This window comes from Cervus elaphus, chromosome 22 (genome assembly GCF_910594005.1).
Source record: "Cervus elaphus chromosome 22, mCerEla1.1, whole genome shotgun sequence".
Classification (NCBI taxonomy): Eukaryota; Metazoa; Chordata; class Mammalia; order Artiodactyla; family Cervidae; genus Cervus; species Cervus elaphus.
Genome location: NC_057836.1, coordinates 51310006 through 51336678, shown reverse-complemented (window position 1 = coordinate 51336678; position 26673 = coordinate 51310006). Strand labels below are relative to the sequence as shown.

Below are 26673 nucleotides of genomic sequence, written 5' to 3'. Positions count from 1 at the left end.
CCAGATCTAGTCCCTTAAATCTATTTCTCACTTCCACTGTATAGTCATAAGGGATTTGATTTAGGTCATACCTGAATGGTGTAGTGGTTTTCCCCACTCTCTTCAATTTAAGTCTAAATTTGGCAATAAGGAGTTCATGATCTTAATGATTATAATTCAGATTTTGTAGTGGGTGTGTTGTACAGTCAAAGGCAGTGTCTACACTTTCTTCCATGTATATGCTTTATGTCCAGAAAAGACATATTTGCAGAAATTTTGCACATATCTAGACCAACTGTTATCTCACAGATGAAGAAATTAAAGTCTAGATGGCATTATTAAGTCAAGGATCTATCCATCATAGATGAGAAAAATCTGATTTCTTAAATCATTTAGAAAAGATAATATACTAGGAAACACTTTAAACTTTTATTCTTTCATGTAATGTTTGTAAGTGTTTATATTTCTGATACATAAGAAGTTCTATAGTATTGCCCTCAAAGTGATTTTCTTCTCTTATTAACAGTATCAGTATGAAATTTACCAACTAGGAGAAAGTTAGATATTTTTTTTTCTTTAGCCTGGCCTGTGAAGCCGCTCAGTCTTGTCCAACTCTTTGGGACCCCATGGACTGTAGCCTACCAGGCTCCTCAGTCCATGGGATTTTCCAGGCAAGAGTACCGGAGTGGGTTGCCATTTCCTTCTCCAGGAGATCTTCCCAACCCAGGGATCAAACCCAGATCTCCCGCACTACAGGCAGATGCTTTACCATCTGAGCCACCAGGGAGCTCTTAAATAACCCTTCCAAGTCCCCTGTGGTAAATCCTAACCCTGACAGGATAATCTTTGGGCTAAGTGATTTGGTAAACCAAGACCCACCTTACTCCCGCCCCCACACAGTCTGCTGCAGTAACAACATTCTTGATCTTCTGACATTATTTTTCTTATCATAAACCAGTCCTTTGGGGAAGAGATATTTCTTTTCAAAATGTATATTCTCAGGTTCATATAGCCATTGAATCCTGGACACGCATATTATTCAAATACAGTTGTGGAGTGAGGCAAATGGGAAATTCTTTCTAGGCAAGGAACCACACTACAACCCAGGTTTAATTTTAACCTCCTAGTAAGATTCCTTTGAAGGACACACAAGAGGAGCTATGGCCAGGATGTCATCTGCCTTTTTGTAACAGCTTGCTTCTAACATAATTAGTATTTCATATGACAAATTCTTTGTAAGAACTAAAATCTCCCTTTAAAGCTGAAAATCATCCAAGTGTTTTTGTTTTTTTTTTTTTTTCTTTCCAAGTTGGTAAATAACTAGTACTAGAAACTAAGCTGTTTTGGGTTAGCCAAAAAGATCATTTGGGTTTTTCTGATGATTTTATGGAAAACTTGAATGAACTCTTTGGCTGACTGAGTATTACGTTCAGCATCAGAGAGTCATCAGCATGTTCCATTAAAGAGTTTCTAGTCTTCCTTGTGTTTCCACAAATACTTGTGTTTTATTTTTCTAGCATGTCTCATACCCTGCAGACTTTAAAAAACAAGTATAATTATCTTGTCTTCTTCATCTTGTAGATCATATATGCTTCCCCTTTAAGCTTCCTTCCTGTTACCCAAGTGTAATGATATTCCATGTTTCTTTGAATAAAACTGGTTTGAATAAAATACTATTAAAATTATTCATTTATTTATTTTTAAAAAATCTGATGGTGGTGGTGTATTTGTGGTCTTTGCACATGAACTGAATAAAAAGTTTTGTTAAGCTATGGGATCTGCAGAAATCCTTGACTTCTTTAGAGCTCTTCCATCCAGATGCTTTTAACCACAGGCAACAGGTTAAAAACACGCATGTGAGAAACCCACAAACCAGAAAGTGATGACAGCAGGCAAAGTGGGGAGCTGTAAAATTTTTGTCATCACATTTGAAGTGATCATGTTGCTAATTAATGGCAAAAATTCAAGTTCTGACAAGTGGCGGTTCCAGTCTGTGTTTAACCTTGCCATTTTGCTTTCTTTGTTGGGCTCTTCTTTGCCCTCCCCCATGTTTCCCTGCTTTGAAGTTCTTAGGTTACTTCTCTTATTCTCTGATTGGTATAAACCTCTTGACCCTTCAAAATTCTAATCAGTCAACTCTCCTGATGAGCAGCTGGTTTTCTGTTAGTTGCTATGAACATGAGGTAGAAACACAGGCCTTTGCACCTTCATGCAATGATTAAGGATCCAGAAAGGCAGAGGTGTTGATGGATCTCTTCCTTACAATCCGGCTGTTTCTGCTGTTGCTGTTTCTGCTGCTTCTCCTTCTTCTCTTGCTCTTCCTTTTCCCCTCCCCTCTCCACCCCTGCCTCCCCTCCTCTTCCTTCCCCTTCTCCTTATTCTTCTCCCCCTTCTTTGTTTTAAGTGTCCTGGAATTAGAGCTCATAACAAAAGAACAACACCAACAACAATTTTTAAAAAAGAGGCCTAGAGGACTGCCTTATTCCAATTAGTTTTAGGGGCTTTGAAAGAGAAACCACCTTGTGTTCTCTTAGCTTTAAGAGAAGAACTTGTTTGTTTGTTTTACAATACTAGATTAAAATTTGGGGTCCTGATGAAACTCCACTTTTCACATATTCTTTCTTTCAAACTTTTCAAAATGTCAAGGTTGGTAGTTTTCAAAAATTTGGTCTCAGGTCTTTACTCTTAAACATTATTAAGGACCCCAACAGTGAAAAAGACAAATGTATCTTATTATTAATATAGTTTCACCTCTAAAAAGGTGAAGATACCTCTAAAAGTGTGCCTACAACATTCTGAGGGCCACTGTTTAGAGATGTTTATTTTGCACCAGAGAAGTCATTGGGATTCTGTCTGAACAAAGGAAATCAAGAAATCAGTTCCAGGGATTGCTTCTCAGCTTCTTAATGTCTCTAGGGTTAGCTGACTTGAAATTTCCTGAGTTTTTCAAATGCAGACCACCCTTAGTGAAGGGACAAGATTGAAGGTGATGGGATGAAGATGAATAAGCCAGACTTCCCTCACAAATCCAAACAGAAATATACTATTGTGCACTCTATACAAAAATTTTAAAAACTACTAACCAAGCAATCTTAACAATTCACCCCGGTCAACAGTGAAGTTGAAAGAATAATATAACTACCCATATTCCATTCACAAGATTCATATTTCACTTCATTTGTTTTCTTTTCCTTCCTTACACACACACACACACACACACACTTTTTTCCTGAACCATTTGGGATGTTTCAGGCCTTATGACTTTTCACTCTAAGTATATCAGCATATGTCTCTAAAGAAGATGTACTCTTCTACAGAAACCCATTGGGCTTAATGTTGATATGATAATATCATCCAGCACAAGTCCATAGTAAAATTTCCTCAGTGTCTTTGACTCCAGGCTCTGTTTAAGGATTATATGTAGCAATTTGTGGCCAGTTATGCTTTGCAAAAAAAAATGTTTGAGAAATACAAGAGAGAAAAAGCCATGCCTAATCCTATCATACCAGAACAACTTACATGACCATTTTACAGATTCATTTTCAGGATTTATATAGGCACTTGTTGTTCAGTTGCTCAGTTGTGTCTGATCCATTGCGACCCCATGGACTGCAGCATGCCAGGCTTCCCTGTCCTTCACCATCTCCTGGAGTTTGCTCAAACTCATGTCCACTGAGTCGATGATGCCATCCAACCATCTCATCCTCTGTTGACCCCTTCTCCTCCTACCTTCAGTCTTCCCCAGAATCAGGCTCTTTTCCAAGGAATTGGCTCTTCGAATCAGGTGGCCAAAGTACTGCAACTTCAGCATCAGTCCTTCCAATCAATATTTAGGGCTTCCCTGGTGGCTCAGACTATAAAAAATCTATAGGCAGAGTTTTACATAATTGCAAAACTACAGTACATAGGATTTGGTATTCCGTTTCTTTTCAATTACCATTATGTCAAACCATTTCCATAATGTTTTGAGTCTTAAATAGTATGCAGCCATTAAAATTATTGAAGAACAAGAGAGCTGCTGTAATTTAGCCATTGTCCTAGTGTAAGACATCTGTTATTTCTACTTTTTTAAAACTTAACTGTATCGTATATTGTTTATACTGTGATTAAACTGTTGGGAATAGTTAGACAAAAAGAGGGGAATTGAGACTGGGAGTAGAAAGAAGTGAAGTAGGCTAGAGAGCAGGGAGAGAATCTTTGTAATACAGCCTTTGGAGGGAGAAAGGCAGCTGAAACAAGATATAACTTTGTCTCTGTCTCTAGAAAGGTGATATAAACATTCAGGAGGTAGGGAGTGAAAGAGAGTTAGTTAGGTCAATGGCCTATTTTGTTCCCGTTGGATTTTACAGGAAGTTATCATGATTACTTTTCATACTGTTCATGGGGTTCTCAAGGCAAGAATACTGAAGTGGTTTGCCATTCACTTCTCCAGTGGACCATGTTTTGTCAAAATTCTCCACTGTGACCCATCCCTCTTGGGTCACTGATTCCTGAAATGTCAATGTTCACTCTTGCCATCTCCTGTTTGACCACTTCCAATTTACCCTGATTCATAGACCTAATTTTCCTATACAATATTGTTCTTTATAGCAAAGGACTTTACTTCCATCATCAGTCACATCCACAAGGCCATTGTTTTCACTTTGGCTCCATCTCTTCATTCTGTCGACTAAAAAGGATGTACAACTTGAGAGCTGTGCGAGTTAAGTTTTCTTTGGGGCAAAATGAGGACTGTAGCCCAGGAGGCAGCATCTCAGATAGCTCTGAGAGACTGCTCCAAAGCCGCAGTTCAGTTCAGTTCAGTCACTCAGTCATATCCTACTCTTTGCAACCCCATGGACTGCAGCATGCCAGGCCTCCCTGTCCATCACCAACTCCCAGAGTTTACCCAAACTCATGTCCATTGAGTCGATGATACCATCCAATCATCTCATCCTCTGTGGTCCCTTTCTCCTCCTGTCTTCAATCTTTCCCAGCATCAGGTCTTTCAAATGAGTCAGTTCTTCGCATAAGGTGGCCATAGTATTGGAGTTTCAGCTTCATCATCAGTCCTTCCAATGAACACTCAGGACTTGACTCTCAAGAGTCTCTCCAACACCACAGTTCAAAAGCTTTAATACTTTGGCCCTCAGCTTTCTTTATAGTCCAACTCTCACATCCATAAATGACTACTGGAAGAAACCATAGCTTTGACTAGATGGACCTTTGTTGGCAAAGTAATGTTTCTGCTTTTTAATATACTGTCTAGGTTGGTCATAACTTTCCTTCCAAGGAGCACGTGTCTTTTAATTTCATGGCTGCAGTTACCATCTGCAGTGATTTTGGAGCCCAAAAAATAAAGTCAGCCATTGTTTCCACTGTTTCACCATCTATTTGCCATGAAGTGATGGGACTGGATGCCATGATCTTAGTTTCCTGAATGTTGAGTTTTAAGCCAACTTTTTCACTCTCCTCTTTCACTTTTATCACAAGGCTCTTTAGTTCTTCTTCGCTTTCTGCCATAAGAATGGTGTTATCTGCATATCTGAGGTTGTTGATATTTCTCCCGGCAATCTTGATTCCAGCTTGTGCTTCATCCAGCCTGGCATACCCCAGCCCGGAGGTCAGGGGCGGCAGCCGAGAGGAGCTACCCTGCGCCCGAGGTCAGGGGCAGCAGCAGAGAAGGGCTACCCCATGCCCGAGGTCAGGGGCGGCGGCCGAGAGGAGCTACCCCGAGCCCGAGGTCAGGGGCGGCAGCCGAGAGGAACTACCCTGCGCCCGAGGTCAGGGGCAGCGGCCGAGAGAAGCTACCCTGAGCCTGAGGTCAGGGGCGGCGGCCGAGAGGAGCTACCCCGCATCCGAGGTAAGGAGTAGCGGCTGCACTTTGCTGGAGCGGCCGTGAAGAGTCACCCCGTGTCCAAGGTAAGTGAAACCCAAGTAAGACGGTAGACACGGAGACAGGGGATCAGAGGGCAGAGAGACTGAAACGACAACCACAGACAGCTGGCCAATCTGATCACACGGACCACAGCTTGTCTAACTCATTGAAACTAAGCCATGCCGTGTAGGGTCATGGTGGAGACGTCGGACAGAGTGTGGTCCACTGGAGAAGGGAATGGCAAGCCACTTCAGTATTCCTGCCTTGAGAATCCCCTGAAAAGTATGAAAAGGCAAAAAGATAGGACACTGAAAGAGGAACTCCCCAGTTGGTAGGTGCCCAATATGCTACTGGAGATCAGTGGAGAAATAACTCCAGAAACAATGAAGCGTTGGAGCCAAAGCAAAAACAACACCCAGTTGTGAATGGGACTGGTGATAGAAGCAAGGTTCGATGCTATAAAGAGCAATATTGCATAGGAACCTGGAATGTTAAGTCCATGAATCAAGGCAAATTGGAAGTGGTCAAACAGGAGATGACAAGAGTGAACATCGACATTCTAGGAATCAGTGAACTAAGATGGACTAGAATGGGTGAATTTAACTCAGATGACCATTATATCTACTACTGTGGGCAGGAATCCCTTAGAAGAAATGGAGTAACTATCATAGTCAACCAAAGAGTCTGAAATGCAGTACTTGGATGCAATCTCAAAAATGACAGAATGATCTCTGTTCGTTTCCAAGGCAAAACATTCAATATCACGGTAATCCAAGTCTATGCCCCGACCAGTAACTCTGAAGAAGCTGAAGTTGAATGGTGCTATGAAGACCTACAAGACTTTTTAGAACTAACACCCCAAAAGGATGTCCTTTACATTTTGGGAACTTGAATGCAAAAGTAGGAAGTCAAGAAACACCTGGAGTAACAGGCAAATTTGGCCTTGGAGTACAGAGTGAAGCAGGGCAAAGGCTAATAGAGTTCTGCCAAGAGAACCACTGGTCATAGCAAACACCCTCTTCCAACAACACAAGAGAAGACTCTACACATGGACATCTCCAGATGGTCAACACTGAAATCAAATTGATTATATTCCTTGCAGCCAAAGATGGAGAAGCTCTATACAGGCAGCAAAAACAAGACCGGTAGCTGACTGTGGCTCAGTTCAAGAACTCCTTGTTGCCAAATTCAGACTGAAATTGAAGAAAGTAGGGAAAACCACTAGACCATTCAGGTATGACCTAAATCAAATCTCTTATGACTATACAGTGGAAGTGAGAAATAGATTTAAGGGACTAGATCTGTTAGACAGAGTGCCTGATCAACTATGGATGGAAGTTCGTGACAATGTACAGGAGACAGGAATCAAGACTATCCCAAGAAAAAGAAATGCAAAAAAGCAAAATGGTTGTCTAAGGAGCCCTTACAAATAGCTGTGAAAAGAAGGGAAGCAAGAAGCAAAGAAGAAAAAGAAAGATATACCCATTTGAATGCAGAGTTCCAAAGAATAGCAAGGAGAGATAAGAAAGCCTTCCTCAGTGATCAGTACTAAGAAATAGAGGAAAACAATAGAATGGCAAAGACTTGAGATCTCTTCAAGAAAATTAAAGATACCATGGGAACACTTCATGCAAAGATGGGCTCAATAAAGGACAGAAATGGTATGGACCTAACAGAAGCAGAAGATATGAAGAAGAGGTGGCAAGAATACAAAGAACTGTACCAAAAAGATCTTCACGACCCAGATAATCACGATCGTGTGATCACTCACCTAGTCAGACATCCTAGAGTGTGAAGTCAAGTGGGCCTTAGAAAGCATCACTACGAACAAAGCTAGTGGAGGTGATGGAATTCCATCTGAGCTATTTCAAATCCTGGAAGATGATGCTGTGAAAGTGCTGCACTCAATATACCAGCAAATTTGGAAAACTCAGCAGTGGCCACAGGACTGGAAAAGGTCCGTTTTCATTCCAATCCCAGAGAAAGGCAATGCCAAAGAATGCTCAAACTACCACACAATTGCACTCATCTCACACGCTAGTAAAGTAATGCTCAAAATTCTCCAAGCCAGGCATTAGCAAATTGTGAACCATGAACTTCCAGATGCTCAAGCTGGTTTTAGAAAAGGCAGAGGAACCTGAGATCAAATGGCCAACATCTGCTGGATCATAGAAAAAGCAAGAGAATTCCAGAAAAACATCTATTTCTGCTTTATTGACTATGCCAAAGCCTTTGACTGTGTGGATCACAATAAACTGTGGAAAGTTCTTCAAGAGATGGGAATACCAGACCACCTGATCTGCCTCTTGAGAAACTTGTATGCAGTCAGGAAGCAACAGTTAGAACTGGACACAGAACAACAGACTGGTTCCAAATCGGGAAAGGAGTACGTCAAGGCTGTATATTGTCACCCTGCTTATTTAACTTCTATGCAGAGTACATCATGAGAAACGCTGGACTGAAGGAAGCACAAGCTGGAATCAAGATTGCCAGGAGAAATATCAGTAACTTTAGATATGCGGATGACACCACCTTATGGCAGAAAGTGAAGAGGAGCTAAAGAGCCTCTTGATGAAAGTGAAAGAGGAGAGTGAAAAAGTTCGCTTAAAGCTCAACATTCAGAAAACTAAGATCATGGCATCCAGTCCCATCACTGCATGGCAAATAGATGGGGAAACAATGGAAACAAATGACAGACTTTGTTTTTGGGCTCCAAAATCACTGCAGATGGTGACTGCAGCCATGAAATTAAAAGACACTTACTCCTTGGAAGAAAAGCTATGACCAACCTAGACAGCATATTAAAAAGCAGAGACATTACTTTGCCAACAAAGGTCCATCTAGTCAAGGCTATGGTTTTCCAGTAGTCATGTATGGATGTGAGAGTTGGACTGTAAAGAAAGCTGAGTGCTGAAGAATTGATGCTTTTGAACTGTGGTGTTGGAGAAGACTCTTGAGAGTCCCTTGGACTGCAAGGAGATCCAAGCAGTCCGTCCTAAAGGAGATCAGTCCTGGGTGTTCATTGGAGGGACTGATGCTGAAGCTGAAACACCAATACTTTGGTTACCTGATTCAGAGAGCGGACTCATTTGAAAAGACCCTGATGCTGGGAAAGATTGAAGGCAGGAAGAGAAGGGGATGACAGAGGATGAGATGGTTGTATGGCATCACCGACTCAATGGACCTGGGTTTGGGTGGACTCTGGGAGTTGATGATAGACAGGGAGACCTGGCGTGCTGCGATTCATGGGGCCACAAAGAGTCAGATACGACTGAGTGAGTGAACTGAATTGAACCCATCATATATGTTAAATAAGCAGGGTGACAATATATAGCCTTGACATACTCCTTTTTCTATTTGGAACCAGTCTGTTGTTCCATGTCCAGTTCTAACTGTTGCTTCCTGAATGGCATACAGATTTCTCACGAGGCAGGTCTGGTGGTCTGGTATTCCATCTCTTTCAGAATTTTCCACAGTTGTGATCTACATAGTCAAAGGCTTTGGCATAGTCAATAAAGCAGAAATAGAGGTTTTTTTAAACTCTCTTGCTTTTTCGATGATCCAGCAGATGTTGGCAATTTGATCTCTGGTTCCTCTGCCTTTTCTAAAAGCAGCTTGAACATCTGGAAGTTCACGGTTCAGGTATTGTTGAAGCCTGGCTTGGAGAATTTTGAGCATTACTTTACTAGGATGTAGGATTGAGTGCAGTTATGCGGTAGTTTGAGCATTCTTTGGCATTGCCTTTCTCTGGGATTGGAATGAAAACGGATCTTTTCCAGTCCTGTGACCACTGCTGAGTTTTCCAAATTTGCTGGTATATTGAGTGCAGCACTTTCACAGCATCATATTTTAGGATTTGAAATAACTGGAATTCCATCATTTCCAGTAGCTTTCTTTGTAGTAATGCTTTCTAAGGCCCACTTGACTTCACACTCTAGGATGTCTGGCTCGAGGTGTGATCACACCATCATGGTTATCTGGATCATGAAGATCTTTTTTTGTACAGTACTTCTGTGTATTCTTGCCATCTCTTGTTAATACCTTCTGCTTCTCTTAGGTCCATACCATTTCTGTCCTTTATTGAGCCCATCTTTGCATGAAATGTTCCCTTGGTATCTTTAATTTTCTTGAAGAGATCTCGAGTCTTTGCCATTCTATTGTTTTCCTCTATTTCTTTGTACTGATCACTGAGGAAGGCTTTCTTATCTCTCCTTGTTATTCTTTGGAACTCTGCATTCAGATGGGTACATCTTTCCTTTTATCCTTTGCTTTTCACTTGTCTTCTCTTCTCAGCTACTTATAAAACTTCCTCAAAGAGCCATTTTGCTTTTTTACATTTCTTTTTCTTGGGGATGGTCTTTGTCCCTGTCTCCTGTACAGTGTCACAGACCTCTATCCATAGTTCATCAGGCATTCTGTCTATCAGATCTAGTCCCTTAAATCTATTTCTCACTTCCACTGTATAATCATAAGGAATTTGATTTAGGTCATACCTGAATGGTCTAGTGGTTTTCCCTACTTTCTTCATTTTAAGCCTGAATTTGGCAATAAGGAGTTCATGATCTGAGCCACAGTCAGCTCCTGGTCTTCTTTTTGCTGACTGTATAGAGCTTCTCCATCTTCGGCTGCAAAGAATATAATCAATTTGATTTCAGTGTTGGCCATCTGGTGATATCTATGTGTAGAGTCTTCTCGTGTTGTTGGAAGAAGGTGTTTGCTATGAGCAGTGCGTTCTCTTGGCAGAACTCTATTAGCCTTTGCCCTGCTTCATTCTGTATACCGAGGCCATTTGCCTGTTACTCCACAGGTGTTTCTTGACTTCCTACTTTTGCATTCTAGTCCCCTATAATGAAAAGGACATCTTTTTTGAGTGTTAGTTCTAAGAGGTCTTGTAGGTCTTCATAGAACCATTCAACTTTAGCTTCTTCAGCATTACTGGTCGGGGCATAGAGTTGGATTACTGTCATATTGAATGGTTTGCCTTGGAAATGAACAGAGATCATTCTGTCATTTTTGAGATTGCATCCGAGTACTGCATTTCGGACTCTTCTGTTGACTATGATGGCTACTCCATTTCTTCTAACGGATTCCTGCCCACAATAGTAGATATAATGGTCATCTGAGTTAAATTCACCCATTCCAGTCCACTTTAGCTTGCTGATTCCTAAAATGTCAATGTTCACTCTTGCCATATCCTGTTTGACCACTTCCAATTTGCCTTGATTCGTGGACCTAACATTCCAGGTTCCTATGCAATATTGCTCTTTACAGCATCGGACCTTGCTTTATCACCAGTCACACCCACAACTGGGTGTTGTTTTTGCTTTGGCTCCAACGCTTCATTGTTTCTGGAGTTATTTCTCCACTGACCTCCAGTAGCATATTGGGCACCTACCAACTGGGGAGTTCCTCTTTCAGTGTCCTATCTTTTTGCCTTTTCATGCTGTTCGTGGGGTTCTCAAGGCAAGAATACTGAAGTGGTTTGCCATTCAGTGTGGAAGGTCCATATATAAGGTTTTGGTGAAGGGGGAGTTCAATACCATGAAGCACTCATTTTTTACAAAAGGTTTTTTGTCAGTCATGAGGATCTGATGTTACCATGAAGGGATTTAGTGCTTCTCTAGATATGACAAGATACAAGGATTAAGATCATAAAATTTGCTCCTACAAATACCAAACTATCTAAAGACCTGGCCCACCAGATTCCCTGGAGCACAGATTGCCTCACTCCACCCTAAACTCCCTCCAGGGTTGTTGAAGATCAACAGCTATAGCAGCATGGGGTTCAATCTCCATAGAAAGTGAAGTGAAGTCAGTCAGTCGTGTCCAACTCTTTGCAACCCCATGGACTGTAGCCTACCAGGCTTCTCCGTCCATGGGATTTTCCAGGCAAGAGTACTGGAGTGGGTTGCCATTTCCCATCTCCATAGAGGCAGATGGCAATGCCTTTATTGTTCACTCCTTGTCAATGCCCTTGGTAAGTGCCAATTTGTAGTTGACAATTCTTTTTGGAGTTATTTCTCCACTGATCTCCAATAGCATATTGGGCACCTACCAACCTGGGGAGTTCATCTTTCACTGTCATATCTTTTTGCCATTCATACTGTTCATGGGGTTCTCAAGTCAAGAATACTGAGGTGGTTTCCCATTCCCTTGTCCAGTGGACCCCATTCTGTCAGAACTCTTCACTATAATCTATACGTCTTGGACTGCCTTGCATGGCATGGCTCGTAGTTTCATAGAGTTCAGGCTGTGGTCCACCTGATCAGTTTGGTTAGTTTTCTGTGATTGAGGTTTTTTATTCTGTCTGCCCTCTGATGGATAAGGATAAGAGGCTTATGGAAGCTTCCTGATGGGAGAGACTGAGTTTAGGGGAAACTGGGTCTTATTCTGATGGGTGGGGCCATGCTCAGTAAAACTTTAATCCAATTTTCTGTTCATGGGTGGGGCTGTGTTCCCTCCCTATTGTTTGGCCTGAGGCCAAACTATGATTAAATTTGATAAACAGAGTGCTTGAAGAACTGTGGAGATTTCTGACATTGTACAGGAGGTAGCGATTAAGACCATCCCCAAGAAAAATAAGAAAGCCTTCTTCAGTGATCAGTACAAAGAAATAGAGGAAAACAATAGAATGGGAAAGACCAGAGATCTCTTCAAGAAAATTAAAGATACCAAGGGAACATTTCATGCAAAGATGGGCTCAATAAAGGACAGAAATGGTATGGACCTAACAGAAGCAGAAGATATGAAGAAGAGATGGCAAGAATACACAGAAGAACTATACAAAAAAGATCTTCATGATCCAGATAACCATAATGGTGTGATCACTCACCTAGAGTCAGACATCCTGGAGCGTGAAGTCAAGTGGGCTTTAGGAAGCATCACTACAAACAGAGCTAGTGGAGGTGATGGAATTCCAGCTGAGCTATTTCAAATCCTGGAAGATGATGCTGTGAAAGTGCTGCACTCAATATGCCAGCAAATTTGGAAAACTCAGCAGTGGCCACAGGACTGGAAAAGGTCCGTTTTCATTCCAATCCCAGAGAAAGGCAATGCCAAGGAATGTTCAAACTACTGCACAATTGCACGCATTTCACAAGCTAGTAAAGGAATTCTCAAAATTCTCCAAGCCAGGCTTCAACAGTATGTGAACCGTGAACTTCTAGATGTTAAAGCTGGATTTATAAAAGGAAGAGGAACCAAAGATCAAATTGCCAACATCAATTGGATCATTGAAAAAGCAACAGAATTCCAGAAAAACATCTGCTTCTGGTCTATTGACTACACCAAAGCCTTTGACTGTGTGGACCACGGCAAACTGGAAGATTCTTCAAGAGATGGGAATACCAGGCCACCTTACCTGCCTTCTGAGAAACCTGTATGCAGGTCAGGAAGCAACAGTTAGAACTGGACATGGAATAATGGACTGCTTCCAAGTTAGGAAAGGAGTACGTCAAGGCTGTATATTGTCACCCTGCTTATTTAACTTCTGTGCAGAGTACATCATGCGAAATGCCAGGCTGGATGAAGCACAAGCTGGAATCAAGATTGCCAGGAGAAATATCAGTAACTTTAGATATGCGGATGACACCACCTTATGGCAGAAAGTGAAGAGGAGCTAAAGAGCCTCTTGATGAAAGTGAAAGAGGAGAGTGAAAAAGTTCGCTTAAAGCTCAACATTCAGAAAACTAAGATCATGGCATCCAGCCCCATCACTTCATGGCAAATAGATGGGGAAACAATGGAAACAAATGACAGACTTTGTTTTTGGGCTCCAAAATCACTGCAGATGGTGACTGCAGCCATGAAATTAAAAGACACTTACTCCTTGGAAGAAAAGCTATGACCAACCTAGACAGTATATTAAAAAACAGAGACATTACTTTGCCAAGAAAGGTCCATCTAGTCAAAGCTATGGTTTTTCCAGTAGTCATATATGGACGTGAGAGTTGGCCCATAACAAACCTGAGCACCAAAAGAATTGACGCTTTTGAACTGTGGTGTTGGTGAAGACTCTTGGACTGCAAGGAGATCCAACCAGTCCATTGTAAAGGAGATCAGTCCTGAGTGTTCATTGGAAGGATTGATGATGAAGCTGAAACTCCAATACTTTGGCCACCTGATGGTAAGAACTAACTGCTTGGAAAAGACTGATACTGGGAAAGATTGAAAGCAGGAGAAGGGGACGACAGAGGATGAGATGGTTGGATGGTATCACTGACTCAAAGGACATGAGTTTGAGTAGGCTCCAGGAGTTGGTGATGGACAGGGAAACCAAGTGTGCAGCAGTCCATGGTGTCGCAAAGAGTTGGACACACTGAGTGACTGAACTGAACTGATCATGATTACTCCTGCATTTATGGAACTTGTACTGAAAAGGGAAGTTTTCCATTTACGAGGTGATGCTAGTTATATTAATAAAATCTACAGAAAGCTTTTATGAGACTAGTAAGTGGGATCATTTTTGTGAATACAGTGTAATATTTTCATTATTTTAGATTTCTTTTAAGATAATAACCCAGGTGAGAATGCTGGGTTAAAAAATATATATAAAATATAATAGTTTATATTAAATAAAAATATATAAAATATAAATTATATAGAAATATATATATTTATATACATAAATATCTATAATAAATATAAAATATAAATTATATAAATTTTATATATTAAAAATTATATAAACACAATATAATTATATAAATATAATAAATATAAAATAGAAATTATATGTATAATATAAAATAAAATACAAAATAAAATATATTAAAAAATATATGTTTAAATTATATATATGTAAATAGTTTATTTACATACCCCCTCATATTCCATGGACTGTTCTCAGTGCACAATTACCCCCAGTGGGAATTTCCATTTTTAATATGTAAGAAATGATTCTTCATTGTTTGAATTTGAATTTATGATTATGAAATAAAATAAAATCAATAGACACTTTTTATTCTAGGTTTGCTCTTTTATTTCTAATAAATTAAAGAATTTCTGTTCTTTATTCATTGTATCATTATGGTAGTGCTGTTTTCTCACCAATTTGCTGGTTGTTTTTTTATTTTGCTTTGTTTTAAATGTAAATATTTTCTCTAAGCTACTCTTTTGCCTTAAAAACCCTACTATTATTACTATTATTTTGCAGTATAATCTGTTGCTCTTTTTGTTTGTATTTACTTCTAAGCTTAGGAAGTTATTGCCTCAGAGATCTGGTAAAGTTCCATCTAACATGCTTTGTCATATAGTAAGAGATAAGGGAAAAAGCTTTTTTCTAAATTATCAAGTCATCATTGCTATACTATATAAAAAATACATTCTTCCTTTGTTGTCTTGTGATATATTTTATTATAAATTATTCCATATTTGTCTGTTTCTGGGCTATCCAATCTCTTTTACTGATGTAAATAATTCTTATAGATGTTTAAGTATGGAGTTTTTTTTTTTATTACACTTTAGAGTTTTTGTATGTGGATAGTAGATACGTGATGGATCAAAATATTATGAATTGATCTCAGGCAGAAGAATTGGGGCAAAATAGAAGAAACACTATTAATTTTTTTTTATTTCTTCAATATATGGAACGCTTCATGAATTTGCATGTCATCCTTGCACAGGGGCCATGCTAATCTTCTCTGTATCATTCCAATTTTAGTATATGTGCTGCCGAAACAAGCAGGAAGAAACATTATTTTATGTGGGTTTTTCTGAACACCTGGTTCTGTGTAGTTCTTGCAACATTTACTTAATATATTTCTTTCAGTGCTGCTTCAAATTTTATTTCAAAATTGACAGGGAAATTTTGAAAATAAATGATAAAATGAATAAATTGTATTTGCCTTTGTTAGAAGTGGAATTTAAGGAAAAATTCTGATGATTATGTTTATTTGGGCAGTCTCTTGATATTTATTTATTTACCTATCTATCTGTTTGTTTTATTTTTATTTGTGGTGAATAGTCTTTCCCCAGTAAGACTGCAGCTTTTTTGATTATGGAAGATATTCCTTTCCTTTCCATGGCACTTAGTACTGTGTTCTGTGTATTGACAAATATCTGAGCTTAATAGGAGGGTGGGGCCTTTGGCATAGATGTTATGTAAGGAATTGTCACCTTCTTTTAGAATCAGTCATCCCATGAAGTCAAGAGAGGCAGTAAGGCATAATGGGATAGGAAGTGTGTGTGGTAGGCCTGACTCCAACGCTGATTAATTACCTGTCTGTACCTCAGTTTCTTTATCAGTAGAATGAATCAGTTAGCTTAGTGGCCCCAAATGTCTTTCCCATGCTCATATCCTGTGATTCTTTCTATGAGATTTTACCACTAAGAATCCTTGTATCCACTTTGCCTTCTAAAATAAGCAAAATGGAAAAGACAAGATGAAAACCAGAGCTTAATTATAATTTTGCTGAAGTATAATTCTAGAGAACTATAGCCCTGATTTGAATTTTAACTCCATCACTTACTGTAAGCTGTGCAACCTTGGGAAGGTTGCTCCACCTCTGAATGTTTCCTTATTTGCAAAGTAGGGGTGATGAGATAGCAGAGTCTGCCTAATGGTATCCTTGTAAACACTAAATGAGATGATGCATCTAGATATTCACTCCCTCTCTAGTAAACATGAATATGAACTATGAAGATGATGAAGAGATTGGAGAACAGTTAGGTCTCAGACAAGCAGAAATTAGAAGAAGTAATTCGCAGAGCAAGTATTCATAGTAAGGGTAGGGTTGAGTTTGGTCTGTGTGTGAGCCCTGGAGAAGACGGCTCATTTAGACATTTACAAGCTGGAGGTAGCAATCTCTCAGTGGTTTTGGCTGGTGATGCCGCACGGGATGACAGAGCTGTTGTGTGGGGATCACATACCATTCAGCTGGATCATGTTGGTTATGGTGCCAGATTGGGCCCCAGCAAAGTCTGGGGAGGAAACAGAGATGCTGAAAAAAAGTTGTTTTTTTTTTTTAAATTGGCTGCTTCTGTGTCCTAAAGATCCTGTGTCTGCTTATCCAATACGTAGCTGGAGGGAAAGCAGGAAGGCTTGGTTTGAGCTGGCTGTGCCTGTGTCCCCGGGCAAGTTGTGTGAGAAGGGGACATAATGTCTGATGTGGGGCCTCTGCGTGCCAAACACAAGCGGGAGTGAGGGTCGGGTACATGTGGCCCTCAGTGTCCAGAGCCTCTTACTAACTCTTCTACCTTCCAGGGATGGTTCAGGCTCTTGCTATCATTTGTCAGGATCCCCTGAGAACTCACTCTGAGTATGGTGAGATGAGTGGGGAATATCGAATGAACTGACGGAAGTCTCCAGTCAGATGACAGAACTGAAGATGTAATCCGTGGTAGAGTCCTTCCTTAGAGTCCTTATTTTGGCTCCTGGGGCTAAAATTGTAAGGCTTGTAGAGTAAACCTAATATTAGAAGCTGCATCATCGTGTTTTTCTTTCCGATAATTACCATCTTTGCTTCTATTACTTGTAGCTAAGGATCATCTCTCTAGTCAAATCTTGCCAAAAAGCTCAGCCGTCGTGGTGAGTGGCCCCCCCAGGGTCCTCCAGCACGGCCCTCGAGGATCCCAGAGCCCAGGCACAGGTCTGTATCCACAGCCACCCTGTGGTAATCTTCAGCAGGTCCACGTGCAGGTGCTAGACTGAGGTAAGACGTTAACCTCAGAGGGTGGTGACAGGTTGTTGAATAAGAGAAATTCAACAGACATTTGAGCTCAGGTGTAAAAATTGGATTTCACCTTAGGAAGCGGGTATGTGTAGGTGTAACTTGCTTCAGAGTACTTGGAGAATGTTGATTTGAGAACAAAATACTGCTTCAGTAATCTTTTTCTTAGCTCTTGCAAAATCCTAGGTGTTGTCAGGTAGTCAAGGTCAGGGAAGATAAGGTGAGGGAGTTAACCAAACTGGATAATTTGCTGCCCTTTTAGGCATGTCAATAGGGAATATTTCCTATGGAATTGTTATTTAAGGTACTCCTAATTTGGATAAATATCTCCTTATGCTCTGGTTTTTTATGGACAAAGAATGAACTGTGTTTCCTATTTGGTTCATGATCTTAGATTATTAGAAAAGGTCAGTGATCACAACCGTGGGGAGGATTGGTTTAATCCTCCTCAATTTAACCACAGATTGAAGTTGAGAATTTAAAGACAGACTTGGTCAGGTGCTTAACAGGAAGGTTGAGGGCATTTAAATATCTCTGAAGTTTAGCTTTAAATTATACTCAGGGTAGCTCTGAGATTAGATACAGTGGGCTCTTAAGTAAAGGTAACTTGCCATCTGTGCAGGTAATTTATTAAGTTCAGTTTTCCCTCAGCTTATCTATCTCTTGACTTATTTTCCACTTCTCAGAGAGATTGAATTCAGAAGTCTTTTTATTCTGGAAGCCTTATGTAGAGACAGGCTTCTTTGATTGTGTGTGTGTTCTCTTTTTCCAAATAAAAACAAAGGGAAGGAGGGCAAGCAGTGGACACATTTAAAGCAGGCAGAACCTTTCATCTTTGTTCTTCACCTTAGTCTGCTTCATTGTCACCTGAGGCTTCATCCCTACTGATGCCATCTGATGCCCTTTGTGTGGGACATATATCGGGAGTAGGGTTGCCCAGAGGTAGGAGGCATAGGTCCCATTCCTAGGGGGTTATTCAAACTGAGAAGGCAGAACATAGGCTTAGAAAGAAAGATGATCTAAGATAACCCATGCTATTAATGCATTCTAAATGATTAATATAAGCAGTAAATGGTAGAGAATTTTAAAAATGACCGGGTCTTAGAAATCTGTTGTAAGATTCCTGCCCTCTGGAGGCTCAGTTATCAAGCTCTGGTGATCTTTTGAGATTCTTCTCCCTTGTTTAACCTTTAAAATGAAGAGCTGAGACTAGTTGATGATCGAGATGACTTTAGTTATGAGGTGACGGGGTTGTCTAACCTTTTGTGTTACCAAATAATGGTTAAGAGCCTGAACTCTGAAGTCAGAGTTTGGATCTTGGTTCTATATCCTATTAGCCATGTGACCTTGGATAAGTTATTTACCTATTGTGCTTCAGTTTCCTCATCTGTAAAATATGGATAATAATAGTACTATCTCAGAAGTTCGTTGTGAGGATTAAATTAATAAATATTTGTAAAAGCCATAGAACGTGCCTGACACATGGTAAATGCTATTTAAGTGCTGGTTAAATAAGAGAGTGTTAGTTGCTCAGTTGCTCACTCTTTTCGACCCCATGGACTGTAGTCCACCAGGCCCCTCTGTCCACGGGATTCTCCAGGCGAGAATACTGTGGGTAGTCATTGCCTTCTTCAGAGGATTGTCCCAACCCAGGAATCAAACCTGGGTATCCTGCAAATGCAGGCAGATTCTTTACCTTCTGAGCCACCAGAGAAACTATTTGCTCTTCCTGTTTTCCTGTCAAGACTTAAGACCTGGGATGGTGACCTTCCTTTGGTCAATTCTGAATCTTAGGAAGATGGCCGTCAACAAATATCCGTCTCTATTCCAAGCACAATTGACCCTATTAAAAACTGGTTTCTTATTCTAATCTAGCCTGTCCCTTCATAGCTCCATCCTCATGCTGGTACAGCAGAAGCAACAGCTGGATGAAAAACACCTCAGTTCTCTTTCTGTAAATCTCAGTTTCCTCGACAACAGGGTGATGATGGCGGTGCCAGCTTATCTACTCTGCCCGTAAAATACACAGCTTCATTATGAGGCCCGGATAATTTCAAGTCTATGTAAAAGTACTTGGAAACCTACCAAGTATGTTTTTATTAGGAAGCCCTAAATAAAATTATACATTTTAATAAGTGTGCAAATACTTATTAGTGTCATTATCTGAATAATTTCTGAGTATACCAGGCCTTCTGGACAAATACCTTCTGGTTTTACCTTGACAAATACCAGTTCCTTAGCTTTTTAGAATATATATAATATATAAACTGTTTTCATATTCACGCCAATTAATATGGAAATTAATTTTCAACATCTTTGGCCGTGAATGATGGTTGTGTACCTCTCCTGGTAAAAACAGTGACTTTCTTCTGAGGGGGGTACAACTTATATACTTGGCTGTTCACATTTATTTTAAAAACGTTTGCCTTGGAATAGTATTTCCCCAGGTTATTTTCTTCAGTTTTTATTTTTATCATCTCATTTGACAGTTGTGATGTGAGTGAGTCAGAGTGGAGAAACTTCATTTTTATATTTGTACTTGGCCTGATTGATTCATATTTCTCTCTAGGATGAGTAATATAATTTGCATTAATTCAAATGGGGAAATACCCACAAGGAAATTAAATTCTACATAAAGTTATATAGAAGTTCACTTCCTGCTTGTTGTATAACACATCTTTACTGTAATCCTGCTGTGAAGTGTGGGTTTTATAGATACACTGCCCCCCCCAACCTTTTTAGAAAATATAATTTTTGTTTCAGTGGGGAGTCAGAAGTATGCAGTTGGAATTAGCAAATGATGTTTCATTATAATTTATCCACTGCTTGATGTCTAGATCCACTGCCATTTTCCCATGTGGTTATTTTACAGACAAAATTTTATCATTTTCTACTTTTATTAATAAGAATACCCTAGAATCTGGCACTTCTTATATTCAATACAAATCTTTAATCTTATACTGAGGAACAATGCTTAAGTTTAATCAGAGTTAAAATAACCTACAAAATAGTTTCTTTTTAAAAAAATTTCTTTATTTTTGGTTGCCCTGAGTCTTCTTTTCTATGCACAGGCTTTCTCTAGTTGGGGCAAGTGGGGGCTACTCTTCATTGCAATACAAGGGCTTCTCATTATGGTGGTTTCTCTTGTTGCAGACCATAGGCTTTAGGTACGCGGGCTTCAGTAGTTGGGGCATACAGGCTCAGTAGTTTCGGCTTATGGGGCCCTAGAGCTTGGGCTCAATAGTTGTGGGGCACAGGCTTAGTTGCTCTGTGGCATGTGGAATTTTCCTGGATCAGGGATTGAACTTGTGTCCCTGCATTAGCAGGTGGATTCTTATCCACTGTGCCACCAGGGAAGTCCCAAAATAGTTTCTTGAAGTGGGGTCATGTGTACTCTGAAATTTAGAGAGTGTGTATTCTATAATTTCGCATATCATGTTTTGATAATTTTAGAATTTTGATAATTTACTTTTAGAACTTGCTTTCTAAATCTGGAAAACTTTTTGTTGTTGTTTTTGTAACAAACTGTAAATGGTTTACTTCTAAAACTAAGCAGATAAGGAAGTCTTAAGAGTCTGTACTTTTATGTGATAAACTTTTTATTTTTAGTCTTAGAAAATGAGCATTAGAGTATGAATTAACTTTTGTCCAGGCAGTCTTCCAGCTATAGCTTTCCTTGCCCTTTCCTTTAAGTCCCTCTTTATACACCCCATCATTCTTTGAAAGGATTTTTGTCTTTTTAAATGTATGCTGCCAGAGAAGCTGGATTCAGACTGGGGCACAGGTGCTGTCCAGAGAAGTGTAAGAGAAAGGCCACTGAGGTTGTGTGAATGAACTCATTCTCTCATTTTTATCAAAATGCTGTATTTGGTCCTATAGAAGTGATAGACATCTTTAAATGTAATTCATTTAATTCATTTATAATTCATTTTAAATAGACATCTTTAAATGTATAACAGAAAGCCTACTATTTTAGTAGTTAAGTGAGAATGGGACAAGAAGACATTCTCTCTCTTTTTTAATAGGTCAGTTTATTTTTCTATATTGGAAAAAATGGGCAAAAATGGAGACTGACAGATAGTATCTAAAAAACAAGCCCTCTTCTCCAAACCCTTGCATTGCCTTACCTGGACCATAAGAGCCTCTCAGCTGCAGTCTTCACCTGTGGTTCATGTGAATGCCCTTGCCTCTTCACCCTTCATCCCCCATCAGTTTCAGGAAAGGGTTCAGACTCCCAGAAGCGCCCTTTGCAGCTCCCACCAGGACCCCGCACCTGCCGAGGCAGAGGCAGGGTTTTGCTTAGTCATTCTCAGTCCGCCCGAATGTACACGTGCACTGAAGCCAGCCTCGGACGGACCACGCGCTTCCTGCTCTGGGTGTTCCAGCAGCCGGAAGCATCTCTAATTTAAGATGTTCTCCTCTTTGACGATTTCTGTGAACTCCAGGCGTAAGTGCCGGCCTTTTTCATTTTACTGCATGCGCTGGAGGAATGTGGTTCTGCACTTGTCTGAAGTATTAATAACAGGCTATTTGTAACTTGTATGTAAATGTAATTTTAAACTCTCTTTTATTCAGTAATTTCAAAGTTATTTAGCGGTAATTTTAAATCTTAGTGAAATGTAAGCACCTTGGAAACAACAAGCTCTGAACTTGACTCCAGACTCAGTGAACATGGCTTGGACAAGCGCTCACAATTTTTATCTGTAAAACTGCAACAGTGACACCAATTTTATAGCACTATTTAAAGAATTAAATAACTAATAAAATGCCCCCCAAAGTTATTTAGCATTATAAATTTGGCACATGTAACTCTTATTCTTCATGTAAAATTTTAAGTTTTTACCATTGTAATTTATGTAATCTTGCTCATATGACTTTTGTAACAGATTTGCTGGTTAAAAGTTACTTGACCAAAAAATAAATAATACTTTGACCATAGTAGGATGTGTTGTTTCCTCAGGTTTGCACATAATGTTTTGGAAACTTTAAGTATTCCAGTGCCTTTTTAAACATGGTTAGTACTAAGCCCATTTTATTGTGGAATAGACTGAGTCACTAAATATATAGAATATGTTTTATGAAGGCACACAGGTGAATCACTGAGGACAGAATAGAATGAACAGACTTCAAATACTCTTATTAAATATCTCACTGTCAACAGGGAGAATCTTGTTGGGTACATAAAAAAGACTAAAAAGTGTTCAAAGGAGAAGGCTGCTTGAGGAGGAAAGTAACAGAGAGGGTAAGAGACTCTACTGTTGGCTATAACTTTTTTTTTTTAACATTTCCCCTCTTGTTTTTCAACTTCTTCCAGGTAAAGAAGTTATTTAAATCTATATCTACTCCTTATTTTTTTGCTTGAACTTGGTCAGGTAGGTAAGATTCTGTTTAATATGTAAATTATATCTGCTGACTGTACATTTCATTTAATCTATTGCATCTGGCTTTTATTTTTCTTCCTTGAAGTTTTTGTTGTTCAGTAATCTCTTACCAGTTGATTCCTCTTACCTTTTAGTTCCATTTAGACAGGGCTTTCCACTAGGACCAATCCTATTTACCTTTAGTTTATTATAGTTTAGGTATTACTCTGAGTTTCCTATTGTTGGAATCATTATTTCTACTAACCTTGAGTCTAGTTACAAGTACAGTATATGCTAGTTTTATGGTAACTTTATTATTTTTGCAAATTTGCCTCCTTCCTGGAAAGTCATACCAAATAATATTTTTAACTAAATATAAATTGAGATGTATTCAGAAACTGTGGTAAGGACATGTAAAGACCAGTAGTGATAAAGATCCATGAAAGGGGCCGTTGGAAAATAGTTGCATATGGCTAGAAATCCCAAGGAAAGAAAGGTAGAGTGAAGTAGCCTCTTCCCAGGACCATGGTGCTCAGTTTTTTGTTTATGGGTCAGAAAATCCCAAAGACTCAGCAGTCAAGCATTATGAAGAATCTGATCAACTGCATAGCATCACCATTTCTGTTGTAAAAAGGGGATCCCTCCAGGTCAGGAAGTGTAGGTAGGTAACCTTCATTCCTAGTAGCTTCGGGAAGCAGTCCTAGGTATTTATAGTCTCAGGCCAGTCTCCAAAGGAATAAAATGGCAGAGAAGGGACTCAGCTAGAGAGAGACATGGTAATTAGGACAGAGAGCTCATTTCTAGGGTCAGGAGGTAGTGGTGGGGCAGAACACTATTACCTGATGCTTCTAAAGACGAAAATTCCCTGACACAGAACCAGATAATAGGCCACTTACTGAGTGCCTACTGTCTCACAGAGACTGTGTGGTTGTATACACAAAGTCACTAATACAGGAACTCTGCAAGGAAGTTATTACGTTACATTTCACACATGAGGAAATTGAGTCCCAGAGAGGTCAAGTAACTTCCCCCCAGATCATAAAAGTAGATCTGTAACTTGGACACAGGTCTGTGTAATTCCAAAGTCTGTGTTCTTTCCGTAATACCATGTTGTCTGTCTCTCCTGGCATGACCTTTCTGTTCCTCCATCAGGGAAGACTCTTGCCCCTAAACACTCCATAGTATATGAAAGGAAATCTCAGTAATTAAAATTTCATTTGGGCCAAAAAGTAGCCTTTTTTTTTTTTTTTTTTTTAATTTCTTTATTTCTATGCTGGGCCTTCAGTGATGTATGCGTGCCTCCTCTGGTTGAGGCTAGCGGGGGCTACTCTTTGTTGTGGTGCGCAGGTTTCCTTCCCACTGCAGTGGTTTCTCTTGTTGCGGAGCAGGGGCTGTAGGCACGGGGCTTCAGCAGTCGGGGCTCGTGGCTCTGATGTACGGGCTCAGTAGTTGTGGGGCACTGGCTCACTTGCTTCAAGGTGTGTGGGATTTTCTCTGCTCAGAGATCCAAGCCTGTGTCCCCTGCATTCTTAGCCACTGGACCACCAGGGAAGCCCCCAAAGTAGCCTTTTAAAAATAAAAGTTTTCTGGGAAAGTTAAGTCACTTGCAGCTTGGTGTGAATTAGAAAAAAAGTAATTACAGTAACAAGATAAAGCAAATGAACACATTAATTAAGGATGGGAAAAGAAGGGAGGTAACACTGAAAGTAGATGGGCAGGTTGGATGTACCAAGTGGTTAGGGGGCAGGAGTTGGAAGGCAGGGAGATTGGCGAGCGTGCCAAAAGGTGGATGGGGATCAGTTAAGGCAAGCTTCAACTACTTTGGAATTTTAATTCTGGAGCCACTAATCAGACAGAAGCTCTTTTCTTTTGTTGTATAAGTGGCAATAGATCTGTAGATCCCTGCTGGGAGTTCCCACTCACCCCTTGCTAAAGTCCTGTCTGAGAAAATCTGAAGTATGTGAATTGGGATATGTTGAAACTGTAATTTAAGAATGGGAACCTCTTACTGGATGGTCCTCTGTGTCCTCACTTGTTGATTTGTCACAAATTAAGAAGCTATTGTCCTCTTTTTCACAGTCTGGGCAGCTTGCAGGGACTAATCAGAATTTGTAAAGTCAGCAATTCTTAAAATGTGGTCTGCAGACCTCTGTTGGTGCCTGTGAACTCTGGTGGTCCTCAAGGTCAAAACTTTTTTCATAGTAATGTTGAGATGTTATTTACCATTTTTATGTTTTGACATTTTCATTGATAGTGCAAAGCAATAGTGGGTAAAACTGCTGATGGTTTAGCATGAATCAAACTAGGGATATCAAACTGTACTAGTTTATATCATATTCTTCACCACTACCACACACACAGTGAGAGAAATGTCAATTTTACTTAAGACTAGCCTTGATGGAGTCATAAGCATTATTAACTTTATTAAATCTCAACCCTTTGAGAATAGATCTTTTTAATATTCTGTGTGATGGGGAAAGTATGCATAAAGTATTCTGCTACATGAAGTATGATGATTTTCTCAAGGAGAAGACACTTATGCAATTAATAGTTTGAGTTACAAACTGAACTAGCAGCTTTTTTCATGGAACACAATATATACTTGAAAAAATAGCTGACAGTCAAACTATGGTTATCAAACTTGAGTACTTGGCAGACATTGGCCCCAAAATGAATAAAATGAGTCTGTCTCTTCAAGGATAACAATTGACAGTGTTTGTTGCCAATGGTAAAACTGAGCTTTCACATGAATATTAGAATTTGGGAAGTTGTATCTGCCATATGAACTCAGTAGCTTTTTAATACTTAAAGATTTTTCTGGGACTTACTGGTGGTCCAGTGGTTAAGACCGTACACATCCACTTCAGGGACTCTATGCCTGGTCAGGGAACTAAGATACTGCATGCAGCTTGGCCAAAAAAAAAAAAAAAGTGTAACAGGGAACTCTGCTCAATGTTATGTGGCAGCCTGGATGAGAGGAAAGTCTGGGGGAGAATGAATACATGTGTATGTGTGGCTGAAACTTTGAAGTTCACCTGCAACTATGACATCATTGATTGGCTATACCCCAAGACAAAAGAAAAAGTTTTAAAAAAGACTTTCTTGATGAGGTTAGTGGTACTATTTATGAATATAATTATTAAAAAAAAATATTCTGTGTTGAAATATGCCAACATCTGGAAGATTTGTGTAACTTAGTGAATGAATATTTTCTTAATGATCAATATATGACCTTACAAAGTCACTCATGGGTAACAGAGCCTTTCAAAGTGTAAGACCAATGGGTTTAAATGTGATAGAGCATAAAGACATCATCCACACAGTTTCTGATTCCACCTCGCATCTAACCTTTAATCAGTCACCATTCGTTGAGTTTTGGTGTAGTATCAAAAAAGAATATCCACAATTATCTAAAAAAATATATATTAAATATTTCTCATGTTTCCAACTACTTGTCTTTGTGAGGTTGAATTTTCTTCATACACTTCTTCCAAAACAACAGATATCACAATATAGTGAATGAAGAAGCAGATATGAGAATCATCTTTTTTTAAACCAGACACTCAAAAAAATAGCAGAAAATGTAAAATAATGCCAATCTTCTCATTATATTTAAGAAAATATAGTTATTTTAAATTAAAATATGTTAAGATGTAATGGGTTTATTATTATTAATTTTAAGAGAATAAATATTTTTTAAATGTTTTAATTTCTAAATTGAGTAGATATTGATAAATGTAACCTATATAAACAAAAATTCTTTGGGATCCTCAACAATTATTTAAGAAAGTAAAGGGGTATTGACGCC

At 39.4% G+C, this 26673-nt stretch overlaps 1 non-coding gene across 1 annotated transcript; it reads right to left on the bottom strand.

Moving 5' to 3' along the window:
• Positions 1–15414: 15414 nt before the first annotated feature.
• On the bottom strand, positions 15415–15521 carry LOC122680965. The gene has a single exon (XR_006336872.1). It is a non-coding gene; the product is annotated as a U6 spliceosomal RNA (small nuclear RNA).
• Between the last annotated feature and the right edge of the window lie 11152 nt (positions 15522–26673).